Here is a 21,976-nt window from a genome sequence, read left to right as displayed (position 1 = left end):
GAAAGTGGACATGGAAGAGTCCAAATGGATTAACAACTAATGAAATCGACTTCATCCTCACTAACAGAAGATATATTATGAATGATGTTACCGTCCTGAATAAGGTAAATGTTGGAAGTGATCACAGAATGGTAAGATGTACACTTGATATAGATGTAGGAAAGGAAAGGAAAAAACTGACTTGAGTAAATAATACAAAGGTCTTTGAGATAACAGAGGAAAAAAGCAGTATGTACTGGAACTTAAGAACAAGTTTGAGCTTCTGCAGACTGCTCAGGACCAAGATATCGACGAGGAATATTACAACTTTCTGAAAGTGATAAAGCCCAAGAAACCTATAGGGAAACAGAAATCCAAAGAAGAAAAAATTAGTCAAGAAACACTTGTCGTGATGAACCAAAGACGACAAATGAAGAGCAAGAAAAACACTGACAGGGAGAAAATTGAGTATACTGAGTTATGCAAAGCCATTAGAAAGAGACTCAGAGAGGACATAAGAAGATTTAACACAAGAAAAGTAGAACAAGCATTAAGGGAAAACAAAGGATTTAAATCAGCAGCCATGAGCAGTAATACAGAAAGACAAACGATACTGAAACTGAAGAATAGCAATGGTGTACTTATAAACAGCAGAGAAGGCATAATTCAAATAGCAGAAGACTACTATAGAGAATTATACAAGGAGCGAGGGAATGATACCAGCAGTGGGGAAGATGGATAATATAGTTGTCAAAATTCCTATAGAGATTTTAATGGATAATTCTATTGTACTCCTGAATCACATCAACACAGATATTTAATATTGAAATGTGTTTTTAAGTAATCAGAAATTCAAGTGGGCAGAATATCATACTCACAACTCAATTTCCTTCACAGACATCCTTTTCTCAAGAACCAATTAAACAAATTGTTATTCTCCATTTCTTCAAGCATACATATCCGGCATTGTCCACAGGGAAAAATCATTACGGCTGTAAATATTTAAGATGTGAGAAAACCAAGCCCCATCCCATTAAGAGCAAGTTTCATCAGAACTGCACTTACTTGTGTTCGAAGAAGGACCATAACATAATCCAATTTTGAAATTGCTTTCCCCCAAGCTTGTAGAAATTATTTCACCTGTTTCACCAGCCGGGTAACAACAATGTTGACGTTATTCACCCACTAAGCGAACCAGCTGTTGGATCAGTCTTCCAAGAAAAACTGTTTTAAGAAGAAAAGGAACAGTGTAACACCCCCTCCTCCACTGCACAACAGAAAAATTAAACAACAAAAAAATTTTTAAGCAAATTTAACTTTACCAATAACATCAAATAGGTTACCTAAAAATGACCCATTCTCATAGCCAATATGTATGTCAGTATTCACACATCTTCGTTCTTTTAATATTTTAATTGCAAGGCCAATTCTTTTAAGCAATGGACTTGAACTTCATTCTTCAAAGAAACTCCGTCTAAACAAAAGAAGCGATAAGGAAATAAACACCTCTCCCATTAAAATCAAACCCAAAATTTACATTACAAAATCTTTCCTGAAACTAACGTCTTTAATCTTCTTCACAAAGTAAATTATACAGCATTGTATATAGCATTATATACATTATTATTATAAATGGCAATATTTATTCATTCATTCATTCATTCATTCATTCATTCACATATTACACTTGAAATATGTGAATTTTGAGTATACATGAAACTGGATACATGAAAATGTCCCATTCACATAACTGATACAAGTAAATATTCACACATGTCCATTCTTTTAATATTAGAATTGTAGGGCCAATTTCTTAAGCACTTGACCTGAACTTTAATCTTCAAAGAAATGCCATCTAAATAAAAAAAAAACTACAAGGAAATAAATCCCTCCCATTAAAATCGACCCAAAATAATATTACAAAACCTTTCCTGAAACTAATCTTTAATCTTCTACACAAAATACGAGCAGGTACAAAAAATTTGTACCCTGATCTAGATAAATCACAGCAGAAAGATGCTGTTTTCAATATAAGTTGTCTACATATTCCATAACTAACATGTGAAATTTCATTCCTGTGTGGGATCGTACACCAGAGGTTGAGCCAGGAATCTGATAAAGGACCCAATGGTTGACAAAGTGATTTTCAGGGAAAGAAAGCTCAGGAAATTGACGAAAAAATGAAAGCTGTGTATGGGCAGAATTGACCATCCTATGTCACTGTGGAAAAAGTGGAAACAGGAGTTGCAATCGAACTAGTGTGTTTGACGAGCCAAGAGATGTAAGACTATCAACATCTACAGACAGTGAGATGGTTGCAAAGTTTGAGCAGCTGGTGCTAAGTGACAGACATGTCAATTCTTTTCATTGCAAATGCAGTGGGAATTAGCTATTGTCCTGCCCACAGCATTTTACATGATCACCTGCACATGTCTAAAGTCTCCGCATGATGGTTCCAAGATTGCTGACACCTTTGAATTAGCAATGTCGAATGCAATGTTCTCCCCAACTGTCGGATTTGTGTAATGCAGATGTTGAAAACTTTTTTGATTCGGTTAGCGACAAATGCTGGGAGTGCTAGTATGTCCCAGAAACAAAAGACATATCAAAGCAGTAGAAGCACAACTCCTCCCAAAAAGGGAAAGACCACTCCATATGCGAAGAAGGTGGTGATGTCTGTGTTTTGGGACAGAATAGGGGTTATCCTTACAGATTTCCTTTCTCGTGGTTGCACACTTAGCAGAGAAATATTTCAAAACAGTTACTTTGAAGGTGAAAATACAAGGAATGTTAACCAAAGGTGTCCACCTTCTGTCAGACAATACACCGGATCACATGGTCGTTGACACCACCAAATTTGTTGCCCAGTACGGCTTCGAACTACTGTAGTACCCACCCTATTCTGCTGACGCAGCTCCATCAGACTTCTTGTTCCAAGAAATGAAGAAACCATTGTGTGGATGCTCCTTTGATTCGCCTTACAAAGTCATCAATGTAGTGGAATCGTGGTTTCAGGCAAAATGTTCGGACTTCTATGATCAAGGCATTAAACAACTGATCCATAGATGGGAGAAATGTGTTACTATATAGGGAGAGTACATAGAAAACATTTAAAGTTCCTGTGAAGTTTCACCTTTCTGGGGCTATTATTTTTAGTTAAAAGTACAAACTTTTTGATACCCTTTCGTAAATTCTATAGCAGTGATACAGCTATATATTTTTATTGAAAAAGGAAATATTCATTCGTTCACATATTACAACTGTAACTTGATGCTTTGTTAAAAAAAAAAAAATCAATTTTAATTTGATGCTTTGTTTAAAAAAAAAAAAAAAATCAATTTTAATTTCTGCACCCCCTCAATAAAATATAGCTGCCAAAAGATCTTTAGCTATTAATGGACAATTGTACTGTACTTCTCTGATTCACATCAAAACAGATGTGATTCAGAGAAACTTAATAACGAAATGCATTTTTAATTCTGTAATGAGAAATAGAACAGATCAGAATTTTGAATGTAGAATTTTGTATATGCAACTCACAATTTCCTTCACACAGTTCGTTTTCTTGAGGACCAATTAATCAAATTTATATTCTACATTTCATCAAACGTACATATCTACCATCCTCCACATTGCGATATCATTCCTGCTGTAAATACTTGTCATGTGAGAAAACCTGGCCCCATCCCACTAACAGCTATTTTCATCAGAAAAGTACTTACTTTATTTCTAAAACGGTCTGAACTTATGTGCATTTCACATTATTAAATGTGGCAAGTCTGGGACCATAACATAATCCAGTTTTTAAACTGCTTCCGACAAGTGAGCTTAATTAAATTAGTTCAACTGTTGAGTAATTAAATTAAAAAGTAGTTCAACAGCAATGCTGACCGTGTTACTCATACATTAAGACGACCAGCTGTTGGATCAGTCTTCTAAGGTGTACTGTTTCAAAAAAGAAAAGGAACAGTTGAACAACCCCCCCAACAGCACAACAGAAAAATGAAACAAAAAAATTTTAAATGAATTTAACTTACCAATTACATCAAATAGATTACATATAAAAGACCGATTCACATAACTGATACCTATGTCAATATTCATACATGCTCATTCTTTTAATATTTTAATGGCAAGGCTAATTCTTGTCAGGGCTTGACTTGAACTTCATTCTTCGAAGAAACGCCATATAAATAAAAAAATTTAAAAATTTTAAAAATTAAACAAAACGATGAGGAAATAACAATGCTCCCATTAAAATCAACCCAGAATTTACACTATTGTTGTTATAAATGGAAATATTCATTCATTCACATATTACAACTTGTTAGACTTGAATTTATTCATTCATTCACATATTACGAAAAATAGGACTTTATACCTTCTTAAAAAAAATCTATTTTAATTCCTCCACCCCCACAATAAAAATATAGCTGTCAAAATTCCTATAGATATTTTAATGGACAATTCTATTGTACTCCTGAATCACATCAAAACAGATACTTAATATTGAAATGTGTTTTTAAGTAATCAGAAATGCAAGAGGTCAGAATTTTGTAATCACAATTCCCTTTACAGACATCCTTTTCTTGAGGACCAATTAATCAAATTGATATTCTCCATTTCATCAAGTGTACATATCCAGCATCCTACACATGGCAAAATCACTCCAGCTTTAAATACTTAAGAAAACCCATGCCCATTCCACTAACAGCAATTTTCATCAGAACTGCACTTATGTTTGAAGGACTATAACATAATCCAGTTTTGAAATTGCTTCCCACAAGTAAGCTTGTAGAAATTAGCTCACCTGTTTCACCAGCCGTGTAACAACAATGTTGACCATGTTACTCTCCCATTAAGCAAACCAGCTGTTGGATAAATCTTCCAAGAAATAATTTTTCAAGAAAAAAAGGAACAGTGAAACACCCCACCACTGCACAACAGAAAAATTAAACAACAAAATATTTTTAAATTTTGTTGTTTAATTTTTAAACAAATTTAACTTACCAATTATATCAAATAGGTGACATAAAAATGACCCATTCATATAACTGTTACAAATGTCAAAATTCACGCAAATGAAATGCCATCAAAGAAATGCCATCTAAAAAAAAAAACTATAAGGAAATAGCACCACTCCCATAAAATAAAATCCATAATTTACATTACAAAATGTTTCCTTAAACCAATCTCTTTAATCTTCTACACCAGTGGTGTTCAACATTTCCCCATACAGGGGCCACATTCAAAGTTAGATTTCTTTGACAGGTCACACTGAGTGATTTGAGAAAAATTAGTATGTTACATTTTCCATATCTTGTTACATGTAAAAGTAAATTTCTTTTTTCAATTACCATTTTTAATTTTCAGGTTATATATTAAAAATGCAAATTCCCAACACTTTTATGTGCAACAAAATCTATGTCAACAATTAATTTTTTAGATTTTATTAAAATTATAAAAATACGACTTGTGTTTTTAAAAAAATATCTTACATTTACGTTAAATGCTCACTTTAGAAAATTCACAACCCGAAAAGGATCATGCTTTGAATTAATATTACGAATAAATAAATATAATGATACACTTAAAATTGAAAACATTCAAAATTTTTATTAATTTTATTAATTAATCTACCCAGTTAATAGAGCATGAGCATCTTAAGCGATCATAATTTCCTTTCCTCCATTCCTTCGCCTTTAACTACTGCTACCTCTCTCTCTCTCTCTGTTCATCATCCACCATAGAACTCCGTGATCATCTCTTATATTATATAGCACTGTTCCAGCTATAATATATATGTTATTACAAATAGAAATATTCATTTATTCATATATGACAACTATAACATAAATTTATTTAAGAGATTAAAAAGGTAAAAAAATCAATTTTAATTTCTACACCTCCACAATAAAATACAGCTGTTCAAAATTCCTGTAGAGGTATTTCCCTATCAATGGACAATACTACTGTGCTTCTCTGAATCACATCAAAACAGATATTTAATACTGAAATGCATTTTTAAGTAATGACAAATAAACAGCTCATTACTTCATTCATATATTGACAACTCACAATTTTCTTCACAGACTTCCTTTTCTTGAGAATCAAATTCGAATTCTAAATTTCATCAAGTATCATCACCCACGTGGAGAAATCATTCAAGTTGTAAATGCTTAAAACAGGTGAGTAACTCTCACCCTATCCCACTAACATTCTCTGCAAATGCCAAGCACTCAAGGATGAAATCCTCCATATTACACACATCTTTAATAACTGTAATTATCTGCATAAAGTCCTATTTAAAACAACAGAAAAATTCTCCAACAATACACCCAATATTTCTGATGATGATAAACCATCAGCATCTCCCTAAGTACCACCTATCAGTAAAGAAATAGCTAAAAAAATCATAATTTTTATTACATATACTAGAACCACAATAACAAGACATTAAAAACACCCATCTTGACCTGCTCCTTTCCAAAAACCTATACACGGGCTACAATGTAGAGATTGCCCTAAAACCTACAAGGACAAAGCAGGAGAAAACCCAGAGTAAAAGAACACAAGGACATTGAAAGAGGCAAGTAACAAATTCAGCCCCAGCTTTCCATATGATAGAGCACCACAAATGGGTATTTTCTGAAACATCAGTATTGACGACAGATAGATAACATGGATAACATTAATTGTAACAAAGGAATTCAGATCGAAAACACACATGTTTAAGAATAGTCCTAACCCAAATTAAAAATAAGTTTAAACCTCTTAACCACCACAACCATCCCCCCCCCCCCCAACCAAATAATCTCCCCCATCTAAGAAGTAGACTATGTCTTAGGTCAAATCCTGCCAACCACTCTAAAAACAGATCACAACTGGTAAGGCTTTCGAACAATATTATTAAAGTTATATAATTTTGTCATATTCTAATCTATTTTAATTAAACTATTTTTATTTAATTTTTATTGCATATCCTTAAATGCATATCAACATCTCCCATTAACTATTAATCGTCAGGGCACAAGTGAACCATAGAACTGAACACAAGATAATCCCAGACCCTTTTCCACCATACCACCTGGTAACAAGATTAAGTAAACCACAACAAATCAAGCTCTTGTGACCAAAGTGACCTTTTGTGACAGTGATATTGCAATGACAGCTGGTGTTTATGTATTCTTTGCTACATAAAAATTAACCTTAAAACAAAATTCTATGAATTAGATCTTAGTTTGATTAGTATAACTTTTAATTTACTTAATTCTACTAAAAAATATTTTAAGAATTCCATAATAACCCTTAGTTACCGTCTTTGCAATCACTGAAGAAGTGGTAAGAAAATACCACGAAATGTTTGACCCCATTATGTACAAATTTCCAGTATTATCTACATAGGTTTTGAGTGCTTTATTTTCAAACAAAACAGTTTATCTATGCATCATGCTGCTCAAGGAACACCTTAGCACATCATAACATTAATGTAAGTAGAAGCATCAGTGGGATTGGTGGAAATTACTGAACTCTTGAAAGAATTATAGACCTGTTGATTTTTGGGCACTGGGAATAGGTGTAATTTACTCCACAGTTTAGTTTGAGGGTTACAAATTTAATTTCTCTTCCATACAGTTTGATGAAATGGAGATGTACCAGTTTTTGTGTAGGGTGGAATTTTTCATCATGAATTCTGTCACTGTTGGTAGTTAAGTATTGACATTATATTTGTATTATTGTTTGTTCTATTTAAAGTTATTTTAGTTTCAAAAGAAGTAACACAGTGTGTCACTTGTCATGGACTATTTTTGTAGAAAGAAAGAGCACAGTCTAAATATAAATTATCATGGTGCTGAACATAGCTTACAACTATCTTATATGAATGTGATAAATTAATGTAAGACTATGTTCTCATTTAATATTTGATGGTTTTGACTAATACAGAAATGGTTTGCAGTAAGACCTGTAGTATGGAGACCTAACTCTTGTATACTTCAAGTTAAAATCATCATATGCAGAATTGAAAACTATATTGTACTGTAAAAGATTTCTCTCCCCTCCCCCATTAGGCAATATTATGCAATAAATAATCATCTTTTGTTAATTTCTCTTTATTAAGTTCCAACTTCTGTAATTTGCAGATCTTCAGTAATGCAAAGATTGATTTATTTCTGCTGGAGCACTTCACTTTCTTAATATGCATATAACTCTGTTGCTCTATGCACAAGTTTTGTAAAAAAAATTACTCTGTTAAAAGAACAAAGTTTCTGAAACAAAAAAGAAATTTAGCCTATAGAGAAAATCATCGTAAATTGAGGAGTCCATCTTTATGTCAGTCCAACTATGGGGTCTGACAAAGATTTTTAACTGGGAATGACACGAGAAGAAACTTTCATTTCTTGAAAATGTGTTTTCTTGTCAAGACTTTTGTTCTAGTTTCCCACTTCAGCATTCTATGATAGAAATTCATGTACAGGTATAGGTGGGACTTTGCATCTTTAGAAGTGCAGTATTGGTCACAAGGCAGGTGGGTACAAGATTGCGCCAGCATAATGTGTCGAAATGAACCTCATGGTAAAAGTGGAAGAAATAAAGGAACAAAATTTGCAATTTATTAAGACAATCTGTGAACAAGATTAATGAAGTGAGTTTTGAAATACTGTATTTTGCTTTTTTTTTGGTGTAAACATATCAGCATTAATGCTTTAAACATCAATTATACGAAATAAGATTTTTATGAAATACAGTATATGAAAATTATATTTTCTGATGCTTTGAGTAGGATGCTTTTGGGTTAAGTAGTTTTCTTTCCATGATTATATTTCAGGAAAATATATACTGCAGTCTCTCAGGATGGAGTAGAGAAAATTAATGGTTTTCTATTAAGTTCAAGAAGGAAGATTTCCTGCAGAAGAGTTATTCAGTAATTATTTTATTTTCTTATTCAGCTGTTTTGTATAATTTCACTAACTGTTGATTGATGTTTATATAGCAGTGATGGAAATGAGAATAGGTTATTACTAGTGTTTTTTGGATATCTCTTCCTGAAGATTGTCTTTGACAAGTCTAAAGAAATGAAAATATGGGTATTTCTTCAAAAGTGAGGCCTTAAATTTTAAATATTTAATTTAATTTTGCCAGTCTAGAATTTGAAATTTAAAAAAATAAAAAAAACAGGAAAATTATTTGTGTAGAAAAGCATGGAAATATTTAATTTTACTTCTATTTTGATTCAGAAATAGGAGAGAGTGGAAGATCTTCAAAAACTTGAGTGTTTGTGGAAATTTAAGGGAAAAAATAATAACAATACAAATTGCACTGGCTGGCCATGGTTTTTGAGCTTTTCTCAAAACAGCATGTTGACTATTTATATCACTGATGGAAGCAATTCTGGAATATTTATATTGTGATGCTTGTCACTGCCTTCTTTGGTTTTTGATAACTGGAAAAAATTAAACTTCTTTCAAGTCAATTTATATCCAATTGATTAAAAAAAAATTACAGGTAACAAAATATTCTATGACAATTTTATTAAGAGAGCAAAGCTTTTGTTGAACAATGCAATGCAAAAATGAGCTGTGTGAGAGTGCAGTCACAAGTTTCATTTTTCCTGTTGCATTAAGTAGTGTAAATTAAATGATTATCCACCAACTTTTGAGTATGACATCCACTATCTTTAAAGGGGAGATTTAAAATTACATTCCTGTTGTTTTGTAGTTCTTTAAATCTGGACATCCTACTCAAAGCAATCTTATTTGGATGAATTTAAAATTATCTGGAATTTTAAGTGACCCTCACAATGTCATGGCAGAATTCTGTGTAGTCATCTGTCCTGGGAAGGGAAGCAGAGTCTGTTCAGACTCTCCTGTATATTTAATATTTATACAAATATATCTCTTCATACTTAAATCGATTGTTCACAAGTATGGAAAGAAGAGGAGTTTGTGTGCTAAAGCATCCTTTCTTGGGAATTTTTAGATAAATAAATATATGGGAATTGCCAGGATAATGAACGGTTTCTGACAAGAATGTATGTCGTAATTTAGATATTTCGATTAGGATTCATAGATAGGGAAATGTCTCTGCAAGAATTTTTGTTTCTGAGGCTGGAATTTATTCTGGAATTTGCAGAGGGGGGGGGGGTATAGAAAATAAAATTTGATGTTTTTTAATGTTGTACAAAGTTCTTTTTCTTAAATAAAAATATGCTACAATTATGTGAACGAATGAATATTTAAAATTTGGGATTATTGCTATATATGTCATGTGGATGATTAATTAAATTGGCTTCAGAAAATTTTTTGTAGTTAACTTGTGTTGTATTTGGGGAGAATTTTTTTTTTAGATGGTATTTCTTCAAAGGCTGAAATCAGGAATCAAGTGATGTTCTTAAAGTTAAACAAATGAACATGTGCGAATATTGATATAGGGAGTAGATACATAAATGAATAATTTCTATATAACCTATTTAATATACTCAAGTTTAAACTGGTTGAAAAACTTTTTTGCAGCATAATTTTTTGGTTATCAGATGGGAGGGGATTCACTTCTGTTATTTCTTCTTAGATGGCATTTCTTGGAAGACACTCAGTCAGTTTGCTAGGTGAGCAAGGTGAACATTGCAGGTATATGGTTGGTGCAGTAGGTGTTCTAATTTCTACACAAGTTACTTGTTGGAGTTGATTTCAAAACTGATTTACACCTTGTTCCTCAAAGTGCCTATATACATGGAAATATGATTTCATATAATTCTGAGAATTACAGGTGACCCCCCGCTTAATGCTGATAATTCGTTCCGGAAAAACAGAGCACATGCCGTATTCTCGTAAAGTAACATATGTATTTGTGATCTATACACCGCGACTCACAAATAATAAATGGTAGTGAAAAGACAACAAATGTTAGTCAAAATATTTAATATTAAAAAGCTTTGCATATATAAAATATTCCCCATTACATACGTATATAATTATGTGGTAAGTAACTACATTACATATCAAAATTAAACTTAAAATGCCAATTAAAATCATGAATTTATTAATCTGGTGGCCCTGGGCTGTCGAGTTTTTGAATCTTTGGTCGATTTTAGGCTGTACTTTGGCCCTCTTCCAGGTAAACTAAAAAGGGGTTTTACTTTAAAATCCCCCGCAGCGTTACCACTCAACAACAAAGTCAACCGATCCTTCACTGCTTTGAAACCTGGCATGTTTTTTTCTTCTTTCGATATGAAACTTATTTTAGGGATTCATTTCCAAAAAAAGTCTGATTTCATCTATTTTAAAAACTTGTTGAGAAGTATAACACCTCTCTTCAATAATTTGAAGTTCTTTTTTGAAAGTTTCTGCTCCTTGATCTGCACTTACAGCTTCTCCTTGAATTTTAAATCTATCGAACCAGCCCCTACTAGCTTTAAATGGTTCCACAATTTTTTTTTTTTTAAGGTGAGCTTTCCTCAGATCATCATATAGGCTAATCGCTTTTTATTTAATAATATTTAACTTAATGGAATTGTGCATTGGATATTATCTTCAATAAAATTATTTAGAAGGCTCTCCATTTCAATTATAATAGCCGGCCTAGCCATAACCAATTTAGTTGTTTGCAGTGGAACAGGTGTCTTTTCCGCTGCTAAAATTAATTCTTTATAATTGTTCTTACAGTTGAATATGCCAATCCACATGATTGCATATATCTACTTGTTGAACGGAATCAATTCGCTTAAAAACATAATTTAATTTTCAAATTCAGTCTTTTAGACTGAATTCAGTCAATCTTAGAAGGCTTTATACCACATCCAGACGTTGCTTATTCTTATCCGCCATTATTCATCTTTCGAAAATGTAACTGCAATGCATTAATTATTATACAATGTTCGAGTAAACTGTCCATTACCTAACACTGTGCTGAGTGATGACTAGACTTTGCATAAATGCATATAACGCAAATATTACAAGCAATATACTTGATCATTTTTTTTAAATGTTGATTTTGGAACTACGTAACAAGCCACCATACTGCAATTAAATTAGCGTGGAAGAAAAATTCACTTAGCGTAGGAAAATTTTAATGCTGTTTTGCTATTAATGTTCAAGCTATCAACTACATCAGATGAAACTTTTAACGAAAACGTGCCAAAAATTTAATCTGTACATTGGTAAAAGTGTCATAGTGAGTTGTGACAGCATTAGAAAGATATGGGTTATAAGAACAGCGTTATAGCGAGGGCCTGCTGTATATAACTATGAAGTTCACATGGAATGTGGCAGGATTTACTCACCCTTTGTTTTATAGCCGGAATGATTTCTCCCTGTGGACAGTGGTAAATATGCTTGATGAACTGTGCAGAGTATGAATTTTGTTCATTGGTTCTGAAAAAAAGATGTGAAGGAAATTGAGCACCCGTTACACAAAATTCCAAACTTGTACCATTTCTCATTACTTTGTTACTGAAGAATTATAACTGAAATGCACAAATATATTCTAGAACTAATGTGTTTTCTCACAATCGTACAATAATTTAGGGTCACCTTTCTTTGCATGGGTGTTGCCAATCCCATTTATTTTGAACTAAAAATAACTGATGCAGATTTCTCTGTAAAAGATCATACATTTAAGCTGAATGTTCAAGTAATTTGGAATGGAATGTAGGGGGCAGTTCATACCTGAAGCTGTCTTCCAAAGGGCTGCTTCACATAAACATAAATGGAGCATCCAACAATTTGATTTGATCAATCGAATATGGTGTCCTCTTGAGACAGATGATCCTGATGGAAACGTTCATGAAGTAAGAGTTACTGCAAAGGTAGAAGATGCATTTGAAGTGATGTAATTAATATCTATAAGGATTCTACCATTCTGTGATATGTTTTTATTAGAAATAATTTTCTAAAATTAATGAAGTTTTTTTTTTCTTTTGCAGCATATAATAAGGCACCAAATTCAGGTATCCCACATTTATCTTGCATGTCTAATTTACAGCAACAAGTTGTCAGCAAATTGTATATTTCAAAAAGTTGAATTGTAAATATGCTGTCAGACTGGGATGGTTGGGAATCAGAAGTTATAGTAATATGATTTTCATTTGCCTATAACTGTTGATATTTTTCATCACTTTGTAAATGTTAATTAATATAAGGGCATCACTGGGAGGGATGGGAATTACTGAACTCTTCCAAGAATTATAGATCTATAGATTTTCTGCACTGGGACAAAAATTTCCTTGGTTTTTCAGTTTTTGGGTGGGGAGGGTAATGGATTTAATTACTGTTTCTCTTTGCTGGAATTTCAAGAAATTGAGATGAAGCTGCTTCTATGTATTGTTTAAAATTTTTCACCTTAACCTGATGTTACTGTAGTAGTTGTATCCGTATCCATTATTATTATTGTTTGTTCCTTGACAGACATTTCAATATTTGAAAGTTTATTAGTTTCAAGAGACAGTATCACTTTTTATGAAATGACTCAGCTCTTTCTTAGAAAGAAATAGCACAATCTATATATAATCTAATGGGTGCTGGAAAATATAGGCTTACAACATTCTGATAATAATGTGATGAAACCTCACATCTGGTGAATATGGGCTTGGCACACCAAGGGTCCTGAGCTGAATATCATCATTCTTCTCTTTCTTGGCAATTTCCTTCTCTCTTTCTCTCCCTCTTTGGGTAACTCAGAATTATTTTTTTTTTTACCTGATACAGCAAAAGCCTCAAGGCTTCCTTGCACCAATATGGCTCATAATGATAATGGGGAAGAAAAAAAAAAAAAAAAAGTTACATTTAGCAAGAATTATCCTAAATCAAATGTTAAATTCTCTAATTCATGTTTGAATTAGAGTAAATATGGGAGTACTGATAAAAGGTTTCCCATAAGACCTATAGAATGGAGGTTCCCAGTATCTGTTAACCAGAAATCTTAAGGTTAATTATTATGTACTTGGCAAGAAAAAATAATCGCTTGCAGTATCAAAAGTTTCATGTGCATGTGTGTGTGATTTTTTAAGGAAAACTGAAGGTTACGTCCCTTTATTAAATGTTTCTTCCTTCTGTAATTTGTTGATCTTGAGCATGATATGCAAAGAATGTTTCATTGATTTTCTGTCAAACCATTAACATTTTATTATGTATTTAACTTCAATCTATGTTTTGCATAAAAATATCTACTCTATAGTGAAACAATTGATTCTGAAATATCATAATACAGGTTTAGTCTATAGTGTTTCTCCAAAGATAATCATTGTAAATTGAGGCATTTCACAAGTAGTGGCATGTGTATATAAAGTTTCCTAAATGTGAATGATATAGAAGAATCTGATTTCTTGAAAATGCATCCTTGTTTTCTTTCTTCCTAGTCTTCTTTTTTTTTGTATCAGTTTCATTTCCCCCCAATTCAGTATTCTGAGTGCGGCTTAATCTTCAGAAATGCACTAAAGCAAAGATTGGCTGAATATGACATTGCAGCAACCATGATGGGCTGAAGTGAAATTAGCAGTAAAAGTTGAAGAAATAACAGAAAATACTAGACTTATCAAGAGGATCTGTGAACAAGTTTTAAGTTTGAAATTCCTTAATTTTTTTTTTCATATTTGTGTTTTAAGGAACTTACGTAGTGTAATCATATCAATGCACATTAGTACTAAATAAAGTACACAAATTTGGTCCCACTTAGATCATAAGTGCTATTCTGATAAACATACAAAAGTAACATGAATGTTGAATTAGTATGATGTGAAATGACTTGAAGCAAAGGGAATATATAAAAGAGTACATTACAAACCAAAGAATATGAAAAAAAATTACACACACAGGGTGTTTCAAAAATTATGGTCAATAATTTAAAGATGAAAAGTACAATTTAAATTAAGCAAAAAAGTCCCAGTGAACATCGGGCCGCAAATGAACCGTTTGAGATAATGCACATTTTCTATTAAGATCTGCCACTGACTATGAGAGCACTAGTTTAGCAAAAAGCTGTGAATCCTTTGCTAAGGGTGGTTTTATTAAACATAAGATAATACATTTTTAATTTTTGGTTTCAACACCACAGGATTTTATTTCCTCAACATGTTATTTTCCTCAGATGTTATTTCCTCAACATCAGGTGTTATGATTCTGGGCCTACCTGCTCGTACTCCATGTGCAAATTGCCATGTTCTCTAAGGCATTGATGTGCCCTGATGAATGTGTGCCTGTTGGGCTGCCTTCGGCGGGGAACTGCTTCTTGGTACAAACGTGCAGCCTCAAGTGCACTGTAGTTGGCTTTATCATACATGAAGTGCATGTCTGCATACTCTTCATTGCTGTAGTCTCTTTCCATGTTGACTATCCTTTGACAAGTACTAGTATGCCTGCTACGTCTCAGAGCATTGAGAGGGGGGGAGAAACGGAGAGAATGAGCATAACCTAACCTAAACAAACAAGTCAGTGGTGGATCCCAACTAAAAATGTTCAATATCTCGAAAACGATTCACTTAACCCATGTTTACTAGTTTTTTTTTTTTTTTGCATATTGTAGTCTGTACAGTTCACCTTTAAATTATTGACCATCACGTTAGAAACACCCTGTATATTTTCAAGCAGACTACATGGGCTAATAAGTGTCTCATTATAAGCAACTTCAACTTGCCTCTTCATAGATGGGAATACATGAACTAGGGGGGAAAAAAAAAAAAAAACTTATGTGGTAATGGTTTTTCAACTGATTGCTACTTATCCTAGCATGGCTGAGAGAGTACAAGTGGATCCTAGATCTGATTCTTACTAAGGAACCTAAGTACATCACAAACTTGACAGTGGAGAACCAATAACAGCATAAAATGGGTTATACCAAAAGAAACCTATGTGACCAAAAGTAGAGGCAAAGCTTAATTTCAAGATGGGACTAATGAAATGGGATAATTCTTGGGCTCAATTAATTGAGGACTACTAAAGCTATAAAATACAAACACTATGGGAAATTCATTTGAAGCCACAAACAAATTCATAACGATGGTTGAGTTCTGCAAACTTAAAACATGAAAACTGATGACAGGCAAGTTTAAATTAGCAAAAAAAAAAAACACAAATTGGCAGTTACAACCAAGTAACTGTCCCAATTTTTTTTTCTAAATTAAAATCTGTTTTTTTTTTTTTTTCCCTTCACAGGTAAGACCAACAAGGGCACAAATAAAATATCAGGAAATAACAAAGACTGGATTCTTGTGAAGTTCACTATGGGTAGAAAGTTGTCAAACTATGGAACAAGTTGCCTCCAACATTACAAAGGAAACGTTTGGCTAAGTTCAAAGGGAATTGGATGGTTATCTTGTACAAATGGGAATATATAAATATTCAGTTTTATTTTAATTATTTTTTAGCTGAAGCAAAAAAACTGTTTCCTTGCATTATTTGACCTTACTGATACTAATTACATGAAGTACCAGTAATTTATCTTCAAATGCACATCAAAAGTACAACTGTGAAACAGGCTTTCATCAGTAAAACACAAAACACCAACATCGTTAATTTCAGGTTCGACAAATGTTTCACTGCTCACAGAACAGCATTTATTAAACTGATATTACTGGACATGCTACGAAATGTGTTTTCTTTTGTCAAATGAACTAAATATGATTTTAATTTACACTGAGCTTCATTGTTATTGGAAGTTTTTACAGCACACCAGCAGCTAAAGGCCATTATGCACCAAACAATGATAGAAAATAACAAGTGATTATACATTATATCTGGTCATAGCATGAAACTTTTTCAGGAAAGTGAAAACTGCATTCATATCAGATCTTCATATCTGAAATGTTTTAATGCGAACCCAATAACACTTTTTTTTTTTTTTTTTTCTAATTCGTTCCAAGTCCTTGGAAGTTAAAAATTTCGCTATATTACTAAGCTATTTATCTCTCTAAAAGGTCATGTTTATAATGGAAATTGCACTACCCTTTCATCGTTATCATATGTTCCCGTTAAAAATCTGTTTTGAACACCTTTGTGATATTTTTCTAAAGCAAGTTTCTGGAGGTCACAACCATAAAACAATTTGCACTTTCCAGTTTTCTGTTAGTGCATCTAATTAAAAATGGGTAGTAAACTCGATCTTACTGCATTTGCAATAATACCGATAACTGCAATTGTGTGGGTTTTTATGCTATTATGGTGAAGTGTGTTCCCCTTCACTGAAATCTTCAATCGTATAAAATAAATTTTCAGAAACTTCTCTTCATTCATATTTACGTTATTACAATGATGAAGGGAAAGCGACCAGCGAAAAGTGCAAGTGCCAGGAAACGAAACAAAATTGATTTAGAAATTAAGATTAAAATTATTAAGAAGTACGAAACAGGACAAAGTTTGTCATCTTTTGCAAGGGAATTAGGTCTCACTGCTTCAACAGTGAATACTGTTATAAAGGGCAGTGCATGTATAAAGGAACTTGTCAAAGGATCAACGCACTTAAGATCAACAGTGATCACAAAACAGCATTCAGGTGCTATATCAAAGAGGGAACAGCTGTTAATAATGTGGATGGAAAATCAGATTCAGAAGCAAGTCCCCCCCCCATCCAGTCATCCATTAATATGTTCTTTCGTAAGGTTGAGCGGCTTCTAAATCTCCACAGCCCTCCCTCAATCTCAGCAGTGGCGTACTTATCAGCTGAAGACATCCAATTCTGGCAACAATGCTCAAGAGACATTATGCCTGTTTCCTCTCTTTTTTTGTAATTTTATAATTTTGAAATTTTTTTTAAATTGCATGCTTTTGTAATTTTTCCTCACACGAGATAAACAAATTGAATAAATACAATAATTCTATTTACGTGTTCGTAGAACATTTCTTTTTCGATTCGATTAATTCAGCGAGCACAGTTGCGAGTGCTGCTCAAGCATGGGTAAATTCCCCGACTTACGTAAAATACAACTTATGTAGCATTCTGTGGAACACAACCCTTATGTAAGTCGGGGAGAGTTCCTGTATATGATATCAAAATTATTTCTTGCATCCAGTTCCCTTGTGACCACATCATAGTATCCAATCAAATTTATCAGACAAGACTTCCACTTAAACCCATGCTGTGTCTGAACTATAACTGTAGTCTTGTCCAGATGATCCTGCATTGCTTCTTTAACCAGTGACTCCATTATTTTCCCTGGAACAGAAGTTAGACTAACATGTCTGTCATTACTCATGTCACCCTTTGATCCCACTTTGTGAATTGGGGTTGGTTGGTTGTTGGGTTTTATTGGTGCATTAGCAACTAAGGCATGTGCCAAAACCAGGTGATATATAAAAATTTAAAGTGTGAATTGGGGACACATTTCTACATCTCCAGTACATGGGGACCTCCCCTGAGTCCAAGGAAGCTTTCATAATTATGGCTAAGGGTTTGCCTACTTCATTTAATATAACTGGATAGATCTCGTGTTCAATTTTAACAATTTCTACTGCACTTTACCTTCAGTTATTACAAAATAATTTGGTTCCTTGCCAGAGATTAATAAGCTTCTGGTCTCCACTTCTCTACAGATCTCCTCATATGTCAGTGTTCTCCACAGAAAATTTTGCCAGCTGGGTGGGGAAGTGTAATACTTCGCAATATTATAAAATTTTCTGTTATTTATAAAAATGACAAGCAATACAGAGCTTTGTTTTATGGTTGTGACCTCCAGAAATGTGATTTAGAAAAATATCACAAAGCCGTTCAAAATGTAGCTGCAAAATGTTATAATTTAATGAGTGCCTCAAGCAATTCCTATGGAAGAGATGAAAACAAAATCCTGAATTGTTTTATAATCACTGAATAGCTTTATGACAAAAGGCTAATATCCAAAAACATTAAAGTGAGGTGAACACATTGTCACCATATTAGTCCCACATTACATGCAATTGCAAAGAGGTGTATATCCAAATTCCAATATGAAGCAGTAGCCCTAAATGATGCCCTAAAAGTTCCAAGCAGATCTAAAAAATTATGGTTAAATTTGTTGCAAATGAGACAAATATTTATCAATCACAAACTGGTGGCAAAAAAATTAGCAATGGGAGTAAGCTTCATTTCCTATCCGAAAGTCAAGTCCATTCCTTCAGCTGAAAGAGATGGCAGTCATCTAGAACTCAAGAGGGTCTTGTTGACAGCAAATTATTTATAAGAGGTATCAACCTCCACTCATATATAATATACAAGTACACACACACACACACACACACAATATGCTGATGCACCATTTGGCAGTTCCACATAGAAATAATTCACGATTGTTGGTTTTAACCTTAAAAAGAATCCAATTTACCTCCAACCTTTGGAAAACAAGACAGATCACCCCAGAACTGCAATCTACTTTCCAAGTGGCACTGCTATTATTTCTTTATGCAGGTAGATAACACAATCCTAAAAGGTTAGCTAGCTGGCCAAAGCTAAAATTAAATATTAATAAAGATTAATTTAAAAGGATGCATAACTAATCCATAAGCGAGAGATTTTGGACATTAGATTAAAACTACTTTAAATATATATTTTATTGAAAACAATTATTCAACAGTACAGGCCAAGAGATTGAACTGATAAATACTAACAAACAATGCCATTAGGGCAATGACTTTTTCACAGGACAAATTTACAGCTTCTAAAAATTAGCTTGGCTGCTTCTCCAGATTTCGAAAAAAATAAAAATACCTAAAATTGTGACATCAGTTTTAAATTTTATAGCTGGTTTTATACAAATAAATCTATAACCCACCAACACTGCAGCATAAAGTTATTACTTTATTTTATTAAATGTGTACATTAAAATGCATTATGATCAACTTAACTGTGATACTTGGGATCCAAATGAATCAAATCCATGAGGCTGATTACAAAAATAAGTGGCACTGTAATGTTCAATGTAAAAGTGCAGGGGCCCACAAATCTTTACCATTAGTAGAGGCATATGATGCAAGAAAGCAAGCTTATATAGCATCAGCCAAAAAAAAAAAAAAAACCATCCCCGTTTCACCCATCCCTTCACTCCAAATGTCTGTCTAGTTCAGCCTTGAATTTATTTAAGGCAAATTTCTGCACATCTATTCTGCAACTGTCCTCAATTTTAATTTATGCTCCCTCAGGTGCAGAATCTGAGCAAGAAGAAGAATCTCATCAGCATTGAGCTTGCTCAAACCATTCAAGGCCTTATACACCTCAAATCAGATCCCCTCGCATTTGCCGTCTCCAGATCAATGAGATTCACTAATCTCATTGAAATGAGGCCTCCCCAACCAGTATGCAGTATCAAGGTGTGTCCTGACCACTGCCTTATATCAGGGGATAATCACCTCCTTATCCCTGCTAGCAAAATTCCTATATATCACTGACAAAACACCATGAGCTACTCTGGCAGCCTTTTTGCACTGCTCAGAAAACTTCATATCTGAGTGCACATTTACCCCCAGGTCTTTTTCATTCTCCACAACCTGAGTGTAGTACCACACAGTTGGTATGTTACTCTGGAGTTACTGCTACCCATATGCAGCACTTTGCATTTGTCAATGTTAAACTTCAGTTTCCACCTCTCAGCCCATCTGCTCAACTTCTCCAGATCCTGCTGCAGTAGCATACTGCCTTTAACAACCCTACCAACCTTCATATCATCTGCAAACTTGGACATTAAGCCTGATATACCTTTATCACTATCATTGATAAATACAGAAAATAAAAACAAAATTAAGATGTTATTTTGTGAATATAGTACACGATACAAACCTAAAACCACTTCAGATAGAGAAAATCTTCAAGCTGTTATTCACTAACCAGAAATTGTGTACAGTACAGTAGATTGCAAAATAATACGATGTAATCATGATAGAATTTTTCCTTTAGCACATTGAGTTATCAGCAAGACTACCACCATAAGTATTGTGTATCTGCACTTATTACAGAATTTTCTTATGCCCCAACTGCAAGATGGTAACTTTAGTTTCCACCAAGGTGAAGCTTTACCACATTACCACAAAGAAGTTTGTGCACACCTGCATGCAGTGTTTCCTGGGAAGTATATTGGAAAATGACCAATTTTCCTTACTTATTGTGCACATCAAATTGCACTGTCAGCATATATCAATATTTCTCACACTTCCTGACATCTTTAGACTCCTACTTACGTTCTCAGTGATCATGATACAGTAGATTCGACGAAGTCAGAATCTATCGCACAGTGGGTTATTCCAGACCCACTGCTAATCCTTAACACCCTTATAGAAATTATTTCTAGAAGGATTGACAATTAGCAATGAATTTTAATATTAATAAATGGATTTTAATATTATCCAAATCTTATACTTAGTGGGTGCACACTAGTAATGTAGTACAAATCATACACTATTCCTCCTATGTTGCCAGATTTCTTGTATATCTGGCATCTAAGAGTAAACCTTTCGTCTAATGCTTGTTTTATACCATCAATCCACGTTTACTGTTGGTCATTTTTGTTTCAAATAAAGTAATCAGAATCTCATATCCACAGAACTGCAGTAGTGCCAGATAATCAGATATTCCAGATTAATGTTTACCTTAAAATACTTATGAATTCAACTAATCCAAAATTTTTGCCATGCGTTACTTATGTTATTTTATCTAGTTAGTTTTAAGCAATATGATAATACATAAAGCTGTAAGGTATTTGAAATTAACATTTTTTTACTTCTTTGCTGCCCTTTTAACCTGGTATACCAAATTTCTAATCAAGGGTTAAAGAAGTTATCAATTATTGAAGGGTTTTTTTTTTTAAAAGTAATATAAACTTTACCACTGTTTTGAACACACCTCATTTTTTCTACTCCAGTATGACTGGCTTGGGGTTAAATTAACTACACAATTCTTAATGAGTTCAAATTTAGATTCCCAACTTAGAACATTTAATATTAAACTGCAAAAGGCTTACTGTATTCCATCAAAATTAAACCTTAGCTCTATACACAGTAAGCACCAGTTATAATGATCACTAGTTATTAGAATCAGTCGCTTTACAGAATCA

The 21,976-nt window shown here is 33.3% G+C and overlaps 1 long non-coding RNA gene across 1 annotated transcript in view; it reads right to left on the bottom strand.

Moving 5' to 3' along the window:
• Window positions 1-813: 813 nt before the first annotated feature.
• The window catches only part of LOC150088413 (uncharacterized), a 71,958-nt gene continuing 50,795 nt past the window's right edge, over window positions 814-21,976 (bottom strand). The window contains exons 5-7 of the long non-coding RNA XR_016546736.1: window positions 12,642-12,773; window positions 1,323-1,453; window positions 814-1,203 (exon numbers count right to left, since the gene is read on the bottom strand). This is a non-coding gene — a long non-coding RNA (uncharacterized LOC150088413). The remainder of the gene's footprint in view (window positions 1,204-1,322; window positions 1,454-12,641; window positions 12,774-21,976) is intronic.

The sequence above is a fragment of the Mastigoproctus giganteus genome, chromosome 3 (assembly GCF_048544385.1).
Source record: "Mastigoproctus giganteus isolate SK-2022 chromosome 3, ASM4854438v1, whole genome shotgun sequence".
Taxonomy (NCBI): domain Eukaryota; kingdom Metazoa; phylum Arthropoda; class Arachnida; order Uropygi; family Thelyphonidae; genus Mastigoproctus; species Mastigoproctus giganteus.
This window is presented reverse-complemented; position numbering and strand designations above follow the sequence as displayed.